This window comes from Myotis daubentonii, chromosome 18 (genome assembly GCF_963259705.1).
Source record: "Myotis daubentonii chromosome 18, mMyoDau2.1, whole genome shotgun sequence".
NCBI classification, from domain to species: domain Eukaryota; kingdom Metazoa; phylum Chordata; class Mammalia; order Chiroptera; family Vespertilionidae; genus Myotis; species Myotis daubentonii.
The window spans coordinates 39,489,821-39,505,995 of NC_081857.1; the positions used below are offsets into that span (position 1 = coordinate 39,489,821).

The 16,175-nt window shown below is 45.2% G+C and overlaps 1 protein-coding gene across 3 annotated transcripts in view; it reads left to right on the top strand.

The window, feature by feature from the left end:
• Positions 1–16,175, top strand: part of VAV3 (vav guanine nucleotide exchange factor 3) — a 163,723-nt gene that overhangs the window by 98,665 nt on the left and 48,883 nt on the right. The gene's annotated exons all lie outside the window — the stretch shown is intronic.

Consider the following 16,175-nt stretch of genomic DNA (forward strand, 5'->3'; position numbering starts at 1 on the left):
GACATGAAAGGATATCTTGCTGGGACAGAATCCGGATCATGGGTTTGGTTTTCGCCTCACTGACAGTGTTTGCCTAGTTGTCGAGTTTAGCTTTCAAAGCTTTCTCACTTTTAACTGCAGCCACACCCATGGTCGCCACGCCAGCTTGCGAGCTGTGTGGAAAGATTTATGGAGCTCCGTTGCCTCCGGTTAGAAATTGCCTCACGGGCTTGCTGAGATCCGTTCCAGTCTTTTAACCCCAGAACAGAATTGAGGCCATTAAAAAAATAGGGGTTCTGGTTGACTCTTAATAGTTGTAACTTTCCCAAGACGTTACCCCTTCCAGAGGAGTCTGCAGTGATGTGTAGAGGTGACTTCTGTTTAGTAGGAGTGTGTGAATGTATTTTTTTCCTTATTTTGTGTGAGTTGTAATATTTTTGTTTCAAAAAATTAACCTTTAGAAATGTTATTTTAAAAATATTTTCTCTTCTGGCTTTTTCATTTAATTCACCTCCCCCCAACAGGGAAATGCATTTCTTTGTTTATTATATCTGTAGGAACACGTTTGACTATTACCAATTTATAGCTCCAAATTTTAGGAGCCCTTAGATCAGGGGTGGGCAAACTTTTTGACTCGAGGGCCACAGTGGGTTCTTAAACTGGGCCGGAGGGCCAGAACAAAAGCATGGATGGAGTGTTTGTGTGAACTAATATAAATGCAAAGTAAACATCATTACACAAAAGGGTACGCTCTTTTTTTTTTTTTTTTAGTTTTATTCATTTCAAACGGGCCGGATCCGGCCCACGGGCCGTAGTTTGCCCACGGCTGCCTTAGATGATCCAAAGGGAGATATAGTGAATTCACAGATTATAAATATGACAAAGTGGACCCATCAGAAAATAGTTTAGCTCCCTCTTTCCTAAAGGTGATGGCTTCGTAGAGGTATCACTCTTCTGATATTCCTGTTTGTCCAAAAGTTTGTCCAAGGATCATGAAAGACTTCATGAAGAATAGACTTAGAAATACAAAAGAAGTAGTATATGTTATGCTTGTAATTTTATCTATCTGAGAGATCTTTCCAGTAGGTGTAATAAATATATGAGTGTTTTCTCATTTTTTGACATTTTTGAAAAGAGCAAATAGTCGATGGCCTTTCGTGTTACAGCGCCTAATGTGATGGCCACTAGTTCTCCCTGTAGGTGGCTTCTGACGCCAGCCTGGAATTGTGTGTGTGTCTAGACTAGAGTCTTTGGTACCTTTGCCTCTTTGTGTTGCAAGTTGCAAAGCCTTGTTCAGAGCTAACCCCGCTCGCTCACGGCCTTGCTCCGCGTCAGTCGCCACGTGACTGCTGTTTGGCAGTCCCTACGGCTGCGTGACATGTCTTACTCCCGAGATGTCTAAACCAGGGCCGGTAAACCCGAGGCTTCCTCCGCACGGACAAACCGCTTCCAGGGCATCATTTTCTGTTCGAGCCTTTCCTGGAAGTTCCTTTAAATGCTCTCTTCCAGCTGATTTCGTTGACTCCTCCAAGTGTGATACTTGGACTGCGCTCTGGGGGGCGGGGGTTTATAGAAAAAAGTGATTAAATATTTTGGGGCTCAGATGTAACCACTGCATCAGATCCCAGTTTCAGGGCCGTTTCAAAGGTAAAGGGTGGATCTTCTCTGGAGACTTTTGTGTGGACAGGAACTCCTTTGTATATAGTAGGTGCCTAATACATATTTTTCAACGAATGGAGGAATGAATAGGATTTTTCTGTGTGCGTTGGCTCTCGTGCAACATGGAATATCTAGTTGTAGTAAGCGTGGCTCCGAGCCACATTGCCTGGGCTGGCGACCCACCTCAGCTGTTGATTGCAGTTGACCTGGGGCAACTTGTGTCCTCTCTACGCTGCAGCTTCCTCCTTTGTCAAAGGAGGCTAATGACGGTGCCTGCCTTACAGAGCTGTTGTGAGCATGACAGGTGCTGGTACGTGAAAGTGCTTGCACCGGTGCGTGCACGCAGTACATGCTAAGAGGTGATGATTCTTACAGGTGCTGTGAGGTGGAGCATGTTATTTCACACTGGACGTTTCGTCACGTGTAGGAGATCCAGTCATACTTGCCAGTTACTTCTTTTCTAACAGACCCAGAATTTCATGCTGAATTTCCTTTGAAGCGAGAAGTTACACAATCACAGGCATTTTCAGATTGGCTCGTCTTCTCTGCGTGTCTTATGGCCTCGGTGCTATTTTGCTTTTCTTTAAGAGGAGGAACAGTAACGTGGTGGGTCCAGAGTTTTGGATGACATTAGAAATGTTTGTGATTACAGTAAAGAAGAAAAGAAAGAAAAACTGCTAAGTTCAAAAAGTTTTACAGTGCCTTGTGGAGTTCTTTTCAAACGGAGAAAGGTGTGAATTGTAGATTTGCAGTGTGTCTCATTAGCACATTTAAAACATTTGCTCTTTATTAATAATGGTGGTTAATCATTATAAACAATATTTGCCAATGGTTTTGCAGTTTGGTTTACATTTTCTTCTCTTCCGTGCTAAGAAGTTTACCAATTTATGATCTTGGCTGTTTTTTATAAATGTAATAATGTGGTAGATGCAAATGCTGGTAGCTCTTTTGGATTTTTTAAATATAGCGAGGTATTTTCATCAGTGTGTACTTTTCTTCCTGAGACATCAGATGTTAGATTCAGGAAAATACCACTTAGAAGAGACAGATCAATTATTTCAGGAACACGGAGGTGCTGGGCCTTTTTCAAGAACATGAGATCATAAATCTCAAGGAAGTCTGAGCACCGGCGTGATATTTTTCACCTAAAGTGGCACTCAAGGTCAGAGCGACCAATTAAATTTTAACTGAGCTTTAAAAATGTCCTTCTGTCTAAGTATAGGAGATGCAAGATTGAGTTTGCTTGTGGCACATCTATCTACCAGGAAATGTGTTCTTTTAATGAAGTCCATGCTTTCAGACGATTGCAAAATTATCTTACATTTGCAGGATGCATAGCATCTTGCATTTAAGTCCACAGTCACTAGCGTTTAAAAAATCCCAGCCATTGTTCGGTGTTGGGCTTCCTGGAGATTAGATGAAGCAGGGGAAATAAGTGTGCAGCTACCTCATCTCTTTCTGATCACAGGCTACGCAGCAGATTGGTGATAACCTTGAATAGCAAATGGACAGATAATGGTTGCATTGATAAGCGCTCTTTCTCGGGGCTCATCCTGATTGCGAAGCGACTGGCTTGGAAACACGGTCTCGCTCACGGAGATGTCTTGTGTGCCTCAGCAGAGCCATCTGCACAGGCGGCCGCCTCTGTCAGGTGGACAGCTTTGGTAGAAATGCTATTTCTGTTTCTCGTGGGAAGAAAGGGGTGCAAGGAACCTCGCTTTCATGACCAACTCTGTGTCTTACAGAACCGGCAGACCTGCAGTGCCATCAATGAGAAAACACGGCTCCTCTCCGCAGGAATTTATATTGCGCCCAAGGAAGGAGCCGCAGGCAGAGGTCTAGATTTATGTATAAGAGTGGATGTGTGAAAATATTTATTTTCTTTCTTTTTTTTGCTATTGTTAATCCTCAATCAGGATATTTTTCCATTGAGTTTTAGAGAGAGTGGAAGGGAGCGGAAGAGATACAGAGAGAGAAACATCAACTTGAGAGAGACACATTGGTTGGTTGCCTCTCACAGGGGCCCCGACCAGGGCCGGGGATTGAGCCTGCAACCGAAGTATGTGCCGTTGGCCGGAATGGAACCCGGACCCGTCAGTCGGAGGGACGGTGCTCTATCCACTGAGCCAAACCAGCCAGGGCTAAAATATTTTAATGTTATATTGGTTCACTACGGTGTTGCATAGTGTCATGAAAACAATGAATGAATAGTCTGATAAACACATAAAAAGATGTAATTATGTGGTAGGCACCAAAAAGCAAAGGAATTGGAAAACAGAGAAGCAAGTGTGGGCTCCAATGGCTTGTAAGCTGGGTTGTCTCTATATGTTTTCATTGATATAAGTAAAACTTTTGCGATGCTGGTTTATTGTATTGAGTTATAATTTATTATAGTTTTCCTTAATGTTTTAATTTCAAAGGATCAAAAAACTCATTTCAGATCTAGACGGAAGCGTTGATTTCTTTTAGATGTGCTCTTAAACATACTGGCAACTTGTGCAGTAGAGAAATTTCATATTTTTAGTTTCCAAATAGAAAACATTGCAGAGAAAAAATACCAACCTGGGATTTTAAAAATCACTGATCTAAAAATATATTTCATCCTTTCTTTTTCTTTTTTAAGGAAACAGATGTGTATTCCTGAAGGCTTTATAGTAAATGAGCTTTTGTCGACAATAAATAAGCAATAACGTATCCATAGGTTACACTATTTCCATATTAATCAGTCAAACCTACTTTTGTCTTTTCTGTCACCTCTAAATCTAATTTCTCATCACATGTCAATCCTAATCTAAATATTGGGAGCATGATTGTAAATGTGTAAACATACATTTCACACTGAAAGAATGCACTTGGCCTGGCCGGCATGGCTCAGTGGTTGAGGTTGACCTATGAACCAGGAAGTCACGGTTCGATTCCCGGTCAGGGCAGATGCCTGGGTTGCGCTCGATCCCCAGTAGGGGGTGTGCAGGAGGCAGCAGATGGATAATTCTCTCTCATCATTGATGTTTCTATCTCTCTCCCTCTCCCTTCCTCTGTGAAATCAATAAAAAATGCACTTAAAGAACAGGATGAACTTGAAAAAACCAGGACAATAGAGCCCAGCGATTGTCCTTGCGGAGAAATGAAACCGCGCTGTGCGGGGCCCGGGGAGCAGCTGTGGCTTCTGAACTAGGGGGCTGTTCTCAGGCTCCTATTCACCACGGGCAGCACGGCGAGCTCTGCACTGGACCCTCCCGTGGTTATTTCCGGGGCCTCCTTTCTAGTTCCCTTTGCCACGATGACCGGTTTCTGAAAGGTACGTCCCAGTCCCTCGCTCACATCTTTTTCAGTTCGGGGAGGATTTATTTCTCCCTCTCAGGTCTCATTCTGAGCTCGCAAAGGGTCACATTTCTGCCGCCTGGCCGGTGTGCCCGTGCCTGGCCCAGCCAGCCGTTCCCGGCGCGGGCCCTCCGGCCAAGGCGCGGGGCCCAGGGATGCCTTCGGTGGGAAACAGGCTCAGTCATGCGATGACCGAGTAAGGCATTGGCAGTGTTTTTCACAGAACCCACTTCTGGGTCAGCTAGGCACCCCTCACACGTCCCATGTGCAGCTCTTCCGCTTGATTGCTTTCTGGCAGCCAAAGAGGAAAATCTGGAGGGTCGAGCCTAAGAAGGGAAGCTGCCGAATCCCACCGAAGGGCGTCCCGACCCTCAGCGTTAACTTGCAGGGGCGCCAAGCAAACGGCAGTTCCTTGCCTCGCCATAGCTCCGGGGGCCCCGTCATTGACCTCAGACACCCGTTTGGAGTTCGTTGGCTGTGGTGGGCACCGTGTTTCTAGGAGGAGGTGACGCATCCCACTGTTTCCCACTCACAAGCTAGTGTAGACGGTCCATCTGGTTAGAGAATTGAGGGAATAGGAGCCGACAGCATGTTTGGTGGGAGGAAATGGGGAGAAATGTGCCCCCTCCCCCTTTGCTGGAAGCGTCAGGGCGGGGAATGTAGGGGAACCAGAGAAGCTAGCCCTCGAGGCATGACGTTTAAGCCGCAGCCTGCCTCTGTGGCAGTAAAGGAGTAACGAGAAGGGAAAGCTCTCTCAGATTTTTTGTCTGTAGTAGGTCCTTGCACTGACAGGGGGGCCTTTTAACCTCAGAGGCAGCCCTGTGCAGTGGGGTTGCTGAGGGCTCTGTAGTGGGGGGATCGGGGTTCGTGTCCTGCCCCTCCACTTCCCAGATGTATAATCTCTTGCTTTATTTATCATCTCTAAAATGAGGCCAGTAGTAGCAGACATACCTCCTCCCATCATTGTGAAGGCTAAATGAGTTAATAGATAGAGCATTTAGCAACAAGGTTAGCCCACAGTGAGTGATGGTTTTATTACTACTTTGTACACACTTCTGTATTCACTTTCTCTTCCTGTGTAACAAGTTACTGTAAATTTAGCAGCTTGAGACAGCACACATGTATTATCTCCCAGTTTCTGTGGGTCAGAAATCTGGGCCCGGTATAGCTGGGTGCCCTGCTTCTGGGTTTCTCACTAGACCTCACTGCAGGTGTTAGCCAGGGCTGTGTCTCATCCGAAGGCTCAACTGGGGAAGAATGCACTTCGCAGCCCATGCAAATACTTGTGGGCAGGATTCGGTTCCTTTGGTTGTGGAACTGAGGGCCTCCGGTCCAGCTCGCTGTTGGCCCGGGCTGTCTTCAGTTCTCAGCCCCAGGGGCCTCCCCAGCCGGGCTGCTGCTTCACCAAAGCGTGCCAGCCAAGAAGGTGACAGTCTCCTAGCCAGATGGAACGGAATCTTTACAGCACCATCATGGAGTGACATCCCATCACCTTTCTTTGAAAAGAGGCACGTCACAGGTCCCGCTCACATTCAGGGAGGGGATCAAACAAGCTCTGGATACCCGGAGGAGAGATTGCTGGGGTTTACCTTTGGGTCTGTCTGCCACAAACCCAAGAGGGGACACTGCTATTTTTCACTTGTGACAAGCAAAGCTCTGAGAGGTTAGGTGATTGACCCAAGGTCACACAGCACCTGGCTGGTCCCAGGACTTCATGGAGTGTGTGGCTCCCTGGACCGCGTTCTTCTAGAGGTCTTCCGGGTCCCCTTCTCAGTGCCCAGGCTCTGGACAGAGGAACACTCATTTCCTGAAGCTTGTCTGTAGAGTACAGTGCGAATAGCAGTGAGTCTGGTCTGTTCTGGAGGGTTCACTGGTGGCTGATGTTATGGAGCAGACTTATGGGCGATTTTATTTTATGCATTCTTAATCTGGAAAATGTTCATCTGAAATTGCTACAGCATTTCAATTAATTTGGACGGTAAGAGCTGAGCACCAGGAGATTCCCCGGCAGAAGATGAGGCAGCTAATTAGAGGTTTGAAACAAGCAGCCGTAGACACTGGCCCAGAGACACGCTGGGTGGTGACAGCCAGCAGCACGCGCTCTGCTGCGCAGGCTTGAGATGGAAGGAATGATTCCTGGCAGTCCAAGCAGTGAACTCCAGTGCCGCTGAATAAAAAAAGCCCTGTTAGGGAGCTAACTGTCTGAATTAATGTATAATTTTTAGTTGTCCTGCAGTTCTGGAAACCTGCTTTCTGATTATTTTGGAAGGTTTTCTTTTAGAAAACTCGGATAGTGGCAACAGAAACACAGAAGTTAATTGTCGTCAAAGTGTTTTTCATGTCATTTATGATATTTCATAAACTTTAAAAATGCTGTTTTTTTACTATTTTTTTCTGAATTTAAAGGCAGGACAGCACATATTTCTTTAAAAAAAATAACTTTAGTGATACATTAGAATTTTGCAGTTTGAAAAATTTATTCTAAAAATAAAATTCAGACTCTGTAAGGAAGTCTAGAAAAGATTGGACAAATTGCCTGTAATCACTCACTGATGTAACCACCTTAACCCTTTTGTTGCGCGTTTCCCCCCTAGTCCTTTGTGTGTGTGCGCACATGTGTGTATAAAACCTTTGTATTTTCAATGTGGTCTCTGCTTGTGTCACTTAATGCTGTCTCATGAGCATATTTGTTTATTCAGTTGTTCACTCAACCATTTGACAAGTCTGCAGGCTCCGCGTTAAGTTTACAAGGAGAATGATGTGTTTTCCTTACACAGCGCGCGGGGACATGGGGCTGTGGTCGGCTCTGAGAGCAGGGAAAACAAACGGGGTCTGCTTCAAGGGGCACAGCCTTCAGATCAGTGACATCTGGAGGTGGCGTCTGCACTGAAACCCGGCGTGTGAGTCGGGGATCCACAGGATATGAATGGAGACGAGACGGTGTCAGGCAGAGGCAGCAGCCCAGCAAGGCCCTGGTTGGAGAGGGAGAGCTATGTCGGATGAGAATTTAGGGGCAGCCAAATTGATCCTTATTCATACACATCAAGAAATTCGAACCTTAGCCTGTTTGGCTCAGTGGATAGAGTGTCAGCTTGCGGACTGAAGGGTCCCGGGTTCGGTTCTGGTCAAGGGTATATGCCCAGGTTGTGGGCTCGATCCCCAGTAGGGGGCGTGCAGGAGGCAGCCGATCAGTGATTCTTTCTCATCATTGATGTTTCTGTCTTCCTCTCCCTCTCCCTTCCTCTCTGAAATAAATAAAAATAGATTTAAAAAAAGGAAAAGAAATTTGACTTTGTGCTCATGAGCAGGCGGTGCCTCTTAACCAGAGGAAGGACAGGGTCAGCCAGGTCGGCCGCAGAGGTCACCTGAGCCACCTGGGAAGGAGCCTTGCATCATTCAAGTCTTCAACAAAAAATGAAACGGGTTCAGCCTACTTTACTGTCGGACGGGAGTCTTTCTGATTTTCATCATTCTGAATGCAACTTGGAGGGATTTCTAGGCATGAATATCCTTGCCCAGGTGGCTGATCGTTATGATACAAAATGGGGTCACAGAAGTAGAATTTCTGGGTCTAAACATGAATTCCTTGATTCTAGATATATATGGTGCCACATCGCCTTTTAGAAATATTACATTGATTTCCATCCCCGCCATTGTTGATGCATGAGACTGTCTTACTTATTATTTGCCAAGACAGTATAATTCTTTGTGCTTCAAGTCATTCCATAAGTGAAGGATATTACTGATCCTATGGTGTCATAGAAGTTCATAACATAATATGAACTTGAATTCTAGAGATACAGATTCCTTTTAATGTTTACTGACTATTTGTATTATTACTCTGTAAATTATCTGTTTATCCCTTACCCATTTTTTTTCTGTTCAGGATTTAGTGGTTCTATATGATATCAACCTTATATTGGTTGAAAAATACTTGAGGTTAATGACTTGTTTCTATATAGAGCTTTAAATTTGCACGTGGTCACATCCATTGGTATTTATATATGGTCTTTCCCTCCCTGCTTTGATGCTTAGAAAGTTCTTCCCTCTTGAATGTTGTTAACTACTGACTCCTGGTCTTATTGCTTAATTTATGTAGCATATTGACCCATGCCGTCTAACTTATTTTTATTTAAGTAGTAGATTTAAATTCTGTAAGCAGTTGCAACATGGACATCAAAGCATTTTTAAGGATTTACAGTACAACATTCTACAAAGTGTAAATTTACCTTTCTATATGTTTGACAACCATATTCCATGTGTACTTTCTATTTTGTACTTTATTGCTTACATATTTGGCTCAGATCATAAGCTATCTTGTATAAAATATGTCACAATATATGTTCTGTAGCGATAGTAAGGGAATACTGTTTTAAACAAATGCAAGCATTTAGTGTTGAGATTTCCAGGCCTTTCTGTTTGTAAATTATGACAAACTAAGATTACTTCTCCCAGGCCTTTTGGAGGTAGGAGGAGGAAATATTTTGTGACTATTCATTTGCGTTCCAACTACCTCCATTGCTCTCTTTTCCCCTTGCAAATATCCATCATCCTTAATTTTGCCAATCTCTTCTCATCTTAATTTAGGCAACTACTCCTGGAGCCCAGACTAGAGCTCTTATTTCCAAAGATCTATAGTTTTAACAATTTTTAAAAATCAAAATAAGAAAATGTCAGCTTCTACTTTATTTAAAAGATGCTGTATAGGTATGTCCTCATTTCCAAACCCGTGTGGAAATTCTGTGTTTTACAGCTTTAATCTAGGAAGCTTTATATGTTGCCATGAAAACATTAGGTGTTCGCCCAGCCAGCATGGCGGTGTGGCTCAGTTGATTGAGCGTCGACCCATGTCCTATGCGCCAGAAGGTTGCCAGTTTGATTCCAGGTCAGGAAACATGCCTGGATTGTGGGCTCGATTCCCAGTAGGGGGCATGCAGCAGGCAGCCAATTGATGTTTCTCTACATTGATGCTTCAATCTCTTTTCCCCTCCCTAACTCTCTCTGAAATACAAAAAAAAAATGTGTTTAATATATAATCTTTCTTGGGGAAGCCAGTTGCAAACAGGTAGAATAACGGCTTTGGTGTCCTACCTGTCACATTGCTCCCGGCGACCTGTCCCGGGAACGTGCCTTCCGATGTCCAGATACCAGCAGTTCTGTTGGTAGCTTCCTGTGATTTTAAATGGCCCCCAGGAGTCTCATGATCCCTTCAATTTAGGGCAAAACTTTCCTTCTTGAGCCTGAGAATTCTCTTCCGGTCTGTTTAGAGCACATGGTTAGGATGAGATGGATGAAGAATGAACATATTCAGAGATTTCTCCGCCGCCACCTGCTATTATATTGCTAATAGTATAGCTTTGAACTCCCAGAGGAAGCAACTTGCCATTTAAAACCTGTAATGCTATGCGCTGGGCATCCCATATCTTACAAGTTATGTAGCTTCCATTTTAAATTCAAGCAGCATCCAAGAACAGAATCTGGCCAATGGTTTTGAAAAAAAAATGAAATGGCAACACCTTCTTGGAATCGGACTGTTCAAGGATGTTTTTTTCCTAGCAAAACAGGAAGAAATTGGGGAAAAGCATATGGACTCACATTGAGCATATGATGTATTTTCAACTTGAATTGGCACTTTACTCATATTTGTAGTGTGACCTAAAATTAATTCTGGTGGAGCAGCTAGATTTGAGAGAGAAAAAAGATCTCTATCTGGGACTAAATCAACATTTGGGGCATCTCATTAATCACTGCCTTATGTAACTGCTTTTCCCACCTAAAGAGAAGCTACTGGGATGAGAAAAGTTTATAATATTAATGCCAAGTGCAGATCTTGCCTCCAAAAAAGAGTTCATTAATCATCATCGAAGCACAAGAACAAACATACTTCATGTCTCTTGCCAATTTTTATCAATAACATTTCTGAAAGGCAAAAAACTCCCCTATTTTCCTATTTTTTGTCTTCATCTGAAAAGGTTTTAATTTGGCTGTTATTTGATTTGGGATAATGTTATGTAAATTTAACAAGCTCTGACAATGCCCATGCATGCTATATTGCAGCAAAGTGTATCCGTTGAGATTAGGTGCCTGGATCAGAGGAAACTAGATACCTAGGTCAGCTACCTCCTGCCGGTGTGGGCATCACATACACCGATGTGCTTGGTACAGGGTGACTGGCCAGTGCCAGGCCTTGACAGAAATGCCTGTCTTTCAGGTAGAAAGCAGAATGGGCTTCAAGTTTGAAAGCACGGGTTTCATTCCAGGCTTCTGTGTAACTCTCTGGGCAAGTTCATAGCCTCAGTTTTCCCCCTATAAAATGGAGGTAGAAATGGTCGCCTTACCTTTATCATAAGATTACCAATTATCATAAATGAACTAATGCTCTAATCAAGATAGAAAACCGGACCTCGTCATGACATACAAATTAGTGTAACAAGATAAAACTAAGCGCCAGGTTGTAGACTCTTTATTATTTTCATAAGTCTCAGCCTCTCAAAGTTGGGATTATGTGGCGGATTAGTTGTTTGGATGAAATTTTAGGTCAGCCATATCATTATTTCATCATCACCATTTACTGGCAGTTTTACTGCATTATTTTGGTAACTGAGTCTACATCTTTTTTTTTTTTTTCCTGTTTCCTAATTTAAAAAATTATTTACAAATAAGAAAAACGAATGAATAACATGGCACTTAGTCGGTAGATGAAAGTGATGACAATCTAAAATAATAAAAAAGAAAGGAATAATACAAACCACATGTGAGAAAACAGATGCACCAACTGAAACGATCGTAAATAGAAAAGAAATGAATGTGCAGGAGGAGGTGGCTCCTGTCTCCTTTGGCCTGTGATCGGGTGGCTGCCAGGCATCACAGGTAGGGATGAGTCCATGGTGGCATTTTCAGGCACTTCGGAAAACGTGTTGCTTTCTTATCCCGGTGAGAAGACACCCCCTTTATTGTTCATTTTTGTGGTCCCCGTTGTTAGAAGCACTGTCAAAGCCAAAAGAGCAACAGAACATTTTAAGGTCACGGTGGAAGATGCAGCTGTGAGGTTTTGGAAAATCACAGAAGCTAGGTGACCAGCAGCAGTAGTGGGGGGCTCTTTGTGTACCCCATAAATAAAGGATATTAGAAGTAAAACGCAAAGCAAAAAGAGATTGGCTCGGCCGGTGTGGCTCAGTGGTTGAGCAGATCAGCCTGTGAACTAGGAGGTCACGGTTTGATTCCCAGTCAGGGCACATACCTGGGTTTCGGGCTCCATCCCCATTGCGGGCCGTGCAGGAGGCAGCCGATCGGTGATTCTCTGTCATCATTGATGTTTCAGTCTCTCTCTCCCTCTACCTACCTCTCTGAAATCAATAAAAATATATATTTAAAGAAGAAATCGTAAGGACACAGAGCCACGCTTAGTGCATTTTTAGGTTAAATAGTCCGGAAAGAAGAGGTTGAGACCAGGAGACTAGAAGGATGGGTTTTGTAAGGTGAAGGAGAACTAAAGTGCAAGCGAGACTTTTTCTGTCTTCAAGTTTAAATGACACTGAGCTAACTAGCCTTTCGCTGTCCCTGTGATCTTCTTGACCTTCTTATCAGCTCTTGATTTTCCCCCCTGGGGCTGTTCTCTGCAGAGTCAGCACTGACGCCCTCAGAATCCCGGAGCCCCACCCCCTGATTGCAGAAGAGCAGGAGAGAGTTGGAATGAACATAAGACTATGAGTAGCTTGGGAACTCACTGTCCCAGGCGCTCCTGCAACAAGACACGGCTAGCTTCATGCACAACCATCCCAGCTGTGGGTTCACTGGAAAATAGGAAGCTCATAGGAAGCCTCGGAAACTCCTACTGAGCCCCCTGCATTCCTTTGAGAGCAGATTTTTCTAGAATGGCCACTTTTCCTCTTTCCGGGACCTTGCTCTAAGTCTCTCCTCTCACTGTAATAAGGGAAAAGTTAGTGGGTGGTTCCCTTACCTCTTATGCTATGCATTTCGCATGCATATGCCACAACTTCCACTTCTTATAAAGGACTTCAGACGTTCATTGGCATGTTGAAGCAGCCATGGGGTGACTACTAGGGGGATATTCATGATACTCACGGACGAGGATGAATCTTTTTTTTTAATCCTTATGAGAAGACCTCTGAGGTAGACGTTATGCCCACTTCACAGATGAGATTGCTGCCCTGAGAGTTTAAGGCAGGAACCGAGTTCACATAAGTTATAAACACTGAAGCTGAGCTTTTAACCACAGTTTCATAAAAAACTTTGCAAATATTTAACAAGTGCCAGCATGAGGCCTTTAATCTGGGGGCCTTGGCGGCGGGGGGTGCACTTTATGCAGAGATTCCTGTTGGGACCAGGGTGACCTCCGATGTGGACGGAGCCAGAGGCTCAGGGGAGGAGGGAGTGAGCGGGTCGGCTCTAGGGGGATGCTTCTGGGCACTCATTCCAGAGGAAGGAGGCATCTGACCTGCATGTCGGGCTCCTGGGCCATGGGCAGCTTTGTAATTGCACGAATGTCCGGGTCCTGGAGGAGAGGGTGCCCCGGGAGGTGACCGGACAGCCGGGAAGGGCTTTTCTGAAGGGCACCCCCCCATCTGCAAGGGGGAGTCGTAGGCAGGTCAGTGGCCCCTGGAGGACCTGCCCGCCGGCCCGGGTCACTGAGGCCAGCAGGGATGGAAGCTTTGACTTTAATAGGATTAGGTGATACAGTCATAGCCGGCCATCAGGAAGCGACCCGCGCTAATGGGATCAGCGCTGCCCTGTTTATTCCTTGTACACACGGCCTCTCCCCTTAATGCCTTCATGAGGATTTGTGTAGGAAAGGGTTTGGCCATGGCTTTGGCATCTTAAATAGTTCATACACGTCGATGACGTTTTCCCGTCACGTGCGTGTAGTCGCAGCAAACACCACCAGCCAAGGGTCCGCAGCCACATGACGGTAGTGCTCCTGTGATAACCCGTCTACACCATTTGGGTCAGAATCGCATGCAGTTCCCCAGGCAGATCTGCAGGCCTCGTTGGCTTGTCTTTCCTGCGTTGTTGCCCCGGCGCAGGCCTGCTCGTCGTGCAGGGTGCGGGAGGGAAGACCACCCAAGGAATCCAGGCTTTAGGCTTTGCAGCTTCTGGTCACGGTGGCGGAGCGCTCACCTCCTCCCATCACCACACAAAGTCGCAGCTAAGTCATGGAGCAGTCGAGCTGGAGAAGCATCTGAAGACCAGCTGAATGAACTCTTAGAACTACGGATAGAAAGAAGCAGCCACACCGAGACTGGATTTAAATTCAAAGAAATGAGGCTTAGTGGTTGGCGTTGCCAGCTCAGTGCCGAGCTCTGCCCCTCCGAGGTGCAGCCCTGGGGAGCTTGTTCAGCTTGTCCTGCCTCCCTCTGTCCGCTCCCGGGCGGGGTTCCCTTGGTGTCCACCTTCCAGAATCGCCATGTGAGGCTTCATGGAGGGAGTGCATTGGGAGAGCTTCGGCCCAGTGCCTAGCTCTGTGTATGCCCTGAAGAGACGCTCACTGTTGTCATCGCCAGCATGTTCAGGATTGGGGCTCTGGGCGGGTGCGGAAGGCGATCCGGAACCTGCAGGGGCAGGGCCCAGGCTCCAGACGCCCGAGGCCCACGGCGATGCCTGGTCCGTGCAGGCGTCCGGCTCCCACAGGTCTCGCTTGTAATGCTTCTATGACAATTCATGGTGCGTGGATTCCAGAGCTCGGCTGCCGTGGACCTCCATCCGGGCTCCACTGTTGACCAGCGCTGTGACTGGGCACCGGGCGCTGAGCCCCTCTGAGCCCTAACTTCCTCCCCTGGAAAATGAGGGTCTTCATAGATTCATTGGATAGGATGAAATGATCCTATCGTGAGGCTTACATGAGTTAATGTACAGGAAGCTCTCAGGGCCCGGCACTTGGTAAGCGCTGGACAAGTTTTCGCTAGCGTTACTTACTTCTATTTTTTTAAAAAAGAATTTTATTTACTGATCTCAGGGAGAGAGGAAAGGAGAGAGAGAAACATCAGTGTGAGAGCACAACACTGAGCCGCTGCCTCTTGCACCCCCCACAGGGATGGAGCCGCACCCGGCATGTGCCCTGACCGGGCATTGCACCGTGACCTCCTGGTTCATAGGTCGACACTCAACCAGTGAGCCACACCAGCCAGGGCAAGCTAGTGTTGCTTTGTAAAGTGAAATATTTTCAGTGACCCTGAGACAGTGGTAGAAGAGTGTCATCCATAGAGGTAATTACAGCATTGAAAAGGCCATAGATAAATGTTTAAAGATGCTGACAGCGAGCGGGCGGTTGGCTCAGCAGCCTCAGGGGAGAAGCCGGGCACGGCTGGGCTCAGTCCAGCGCCTCTGAAACCACTTACACAGCAGGAGGCAGCCGGTGAGGTTTCAGCCCAACAGTTTAGGAGTGAAAGCAAGCAAGCCATTTACATTTTTATTTTATACTTTGGAAATTAAGGGAATGGTTTGCTATTGAGGCTAGCAGTCCTATTTTTTATTATATGCTTACTTTTCAGATGAGTGTATCTAAGCAATGAAAATGACTATCTGTAAATATTGGTGAGTCTACACCAGTTTTGTTAATTTTTTCCCAGACTTCAAGAACAATGAATAAAAGATTCTCAGCCCACAGCAACATAGAACCCAGACATGTTTATAAAGTGATACCCTGGTATGTTTGGCAGGAATCTTCAAGTGAAAATCATTTGTCTCTCATGTCAGCTGCTCAGAGCTAAATCGAAACAATAGGAGATTCATTTAGGATCCGTATTGCGGAACCAGAGCATCAGTATTTGCTCGGATTCTGGAAGGGAATTTGCTGGGACAAGAAGGCAAGGCCGTCCACGTTCTCAGCCGAAGTAAAATACTAGCACACTCTTCATTTTGCACATTTTCATTTTTCTGAAACAATTTTTTGGAAACACTTCTTTGGGCAATTGCCTTGAATCATATTGCATGTAATTCGCTCACCCTCTGACTTTAATATGTTTGCTGAAAGAGTTTATACAGTCATGGTTTTGGTTTTGATATTTACTATTTTTTTTCAGTCTAAATTTAGAGTTCAAGAGTCTAGAGAAAGTTCAAGCTTAGGGAGGCCACGAAGACCCAGAGGTATTTTCAAAGCCCTTCCAATAGAATATTATGCATGTTTATTTTATTAAGAGTGATTTTATTTTTCTGTCAGGAATACTTGAATTAGCACAATGTATTTCTTAACTTTTTTA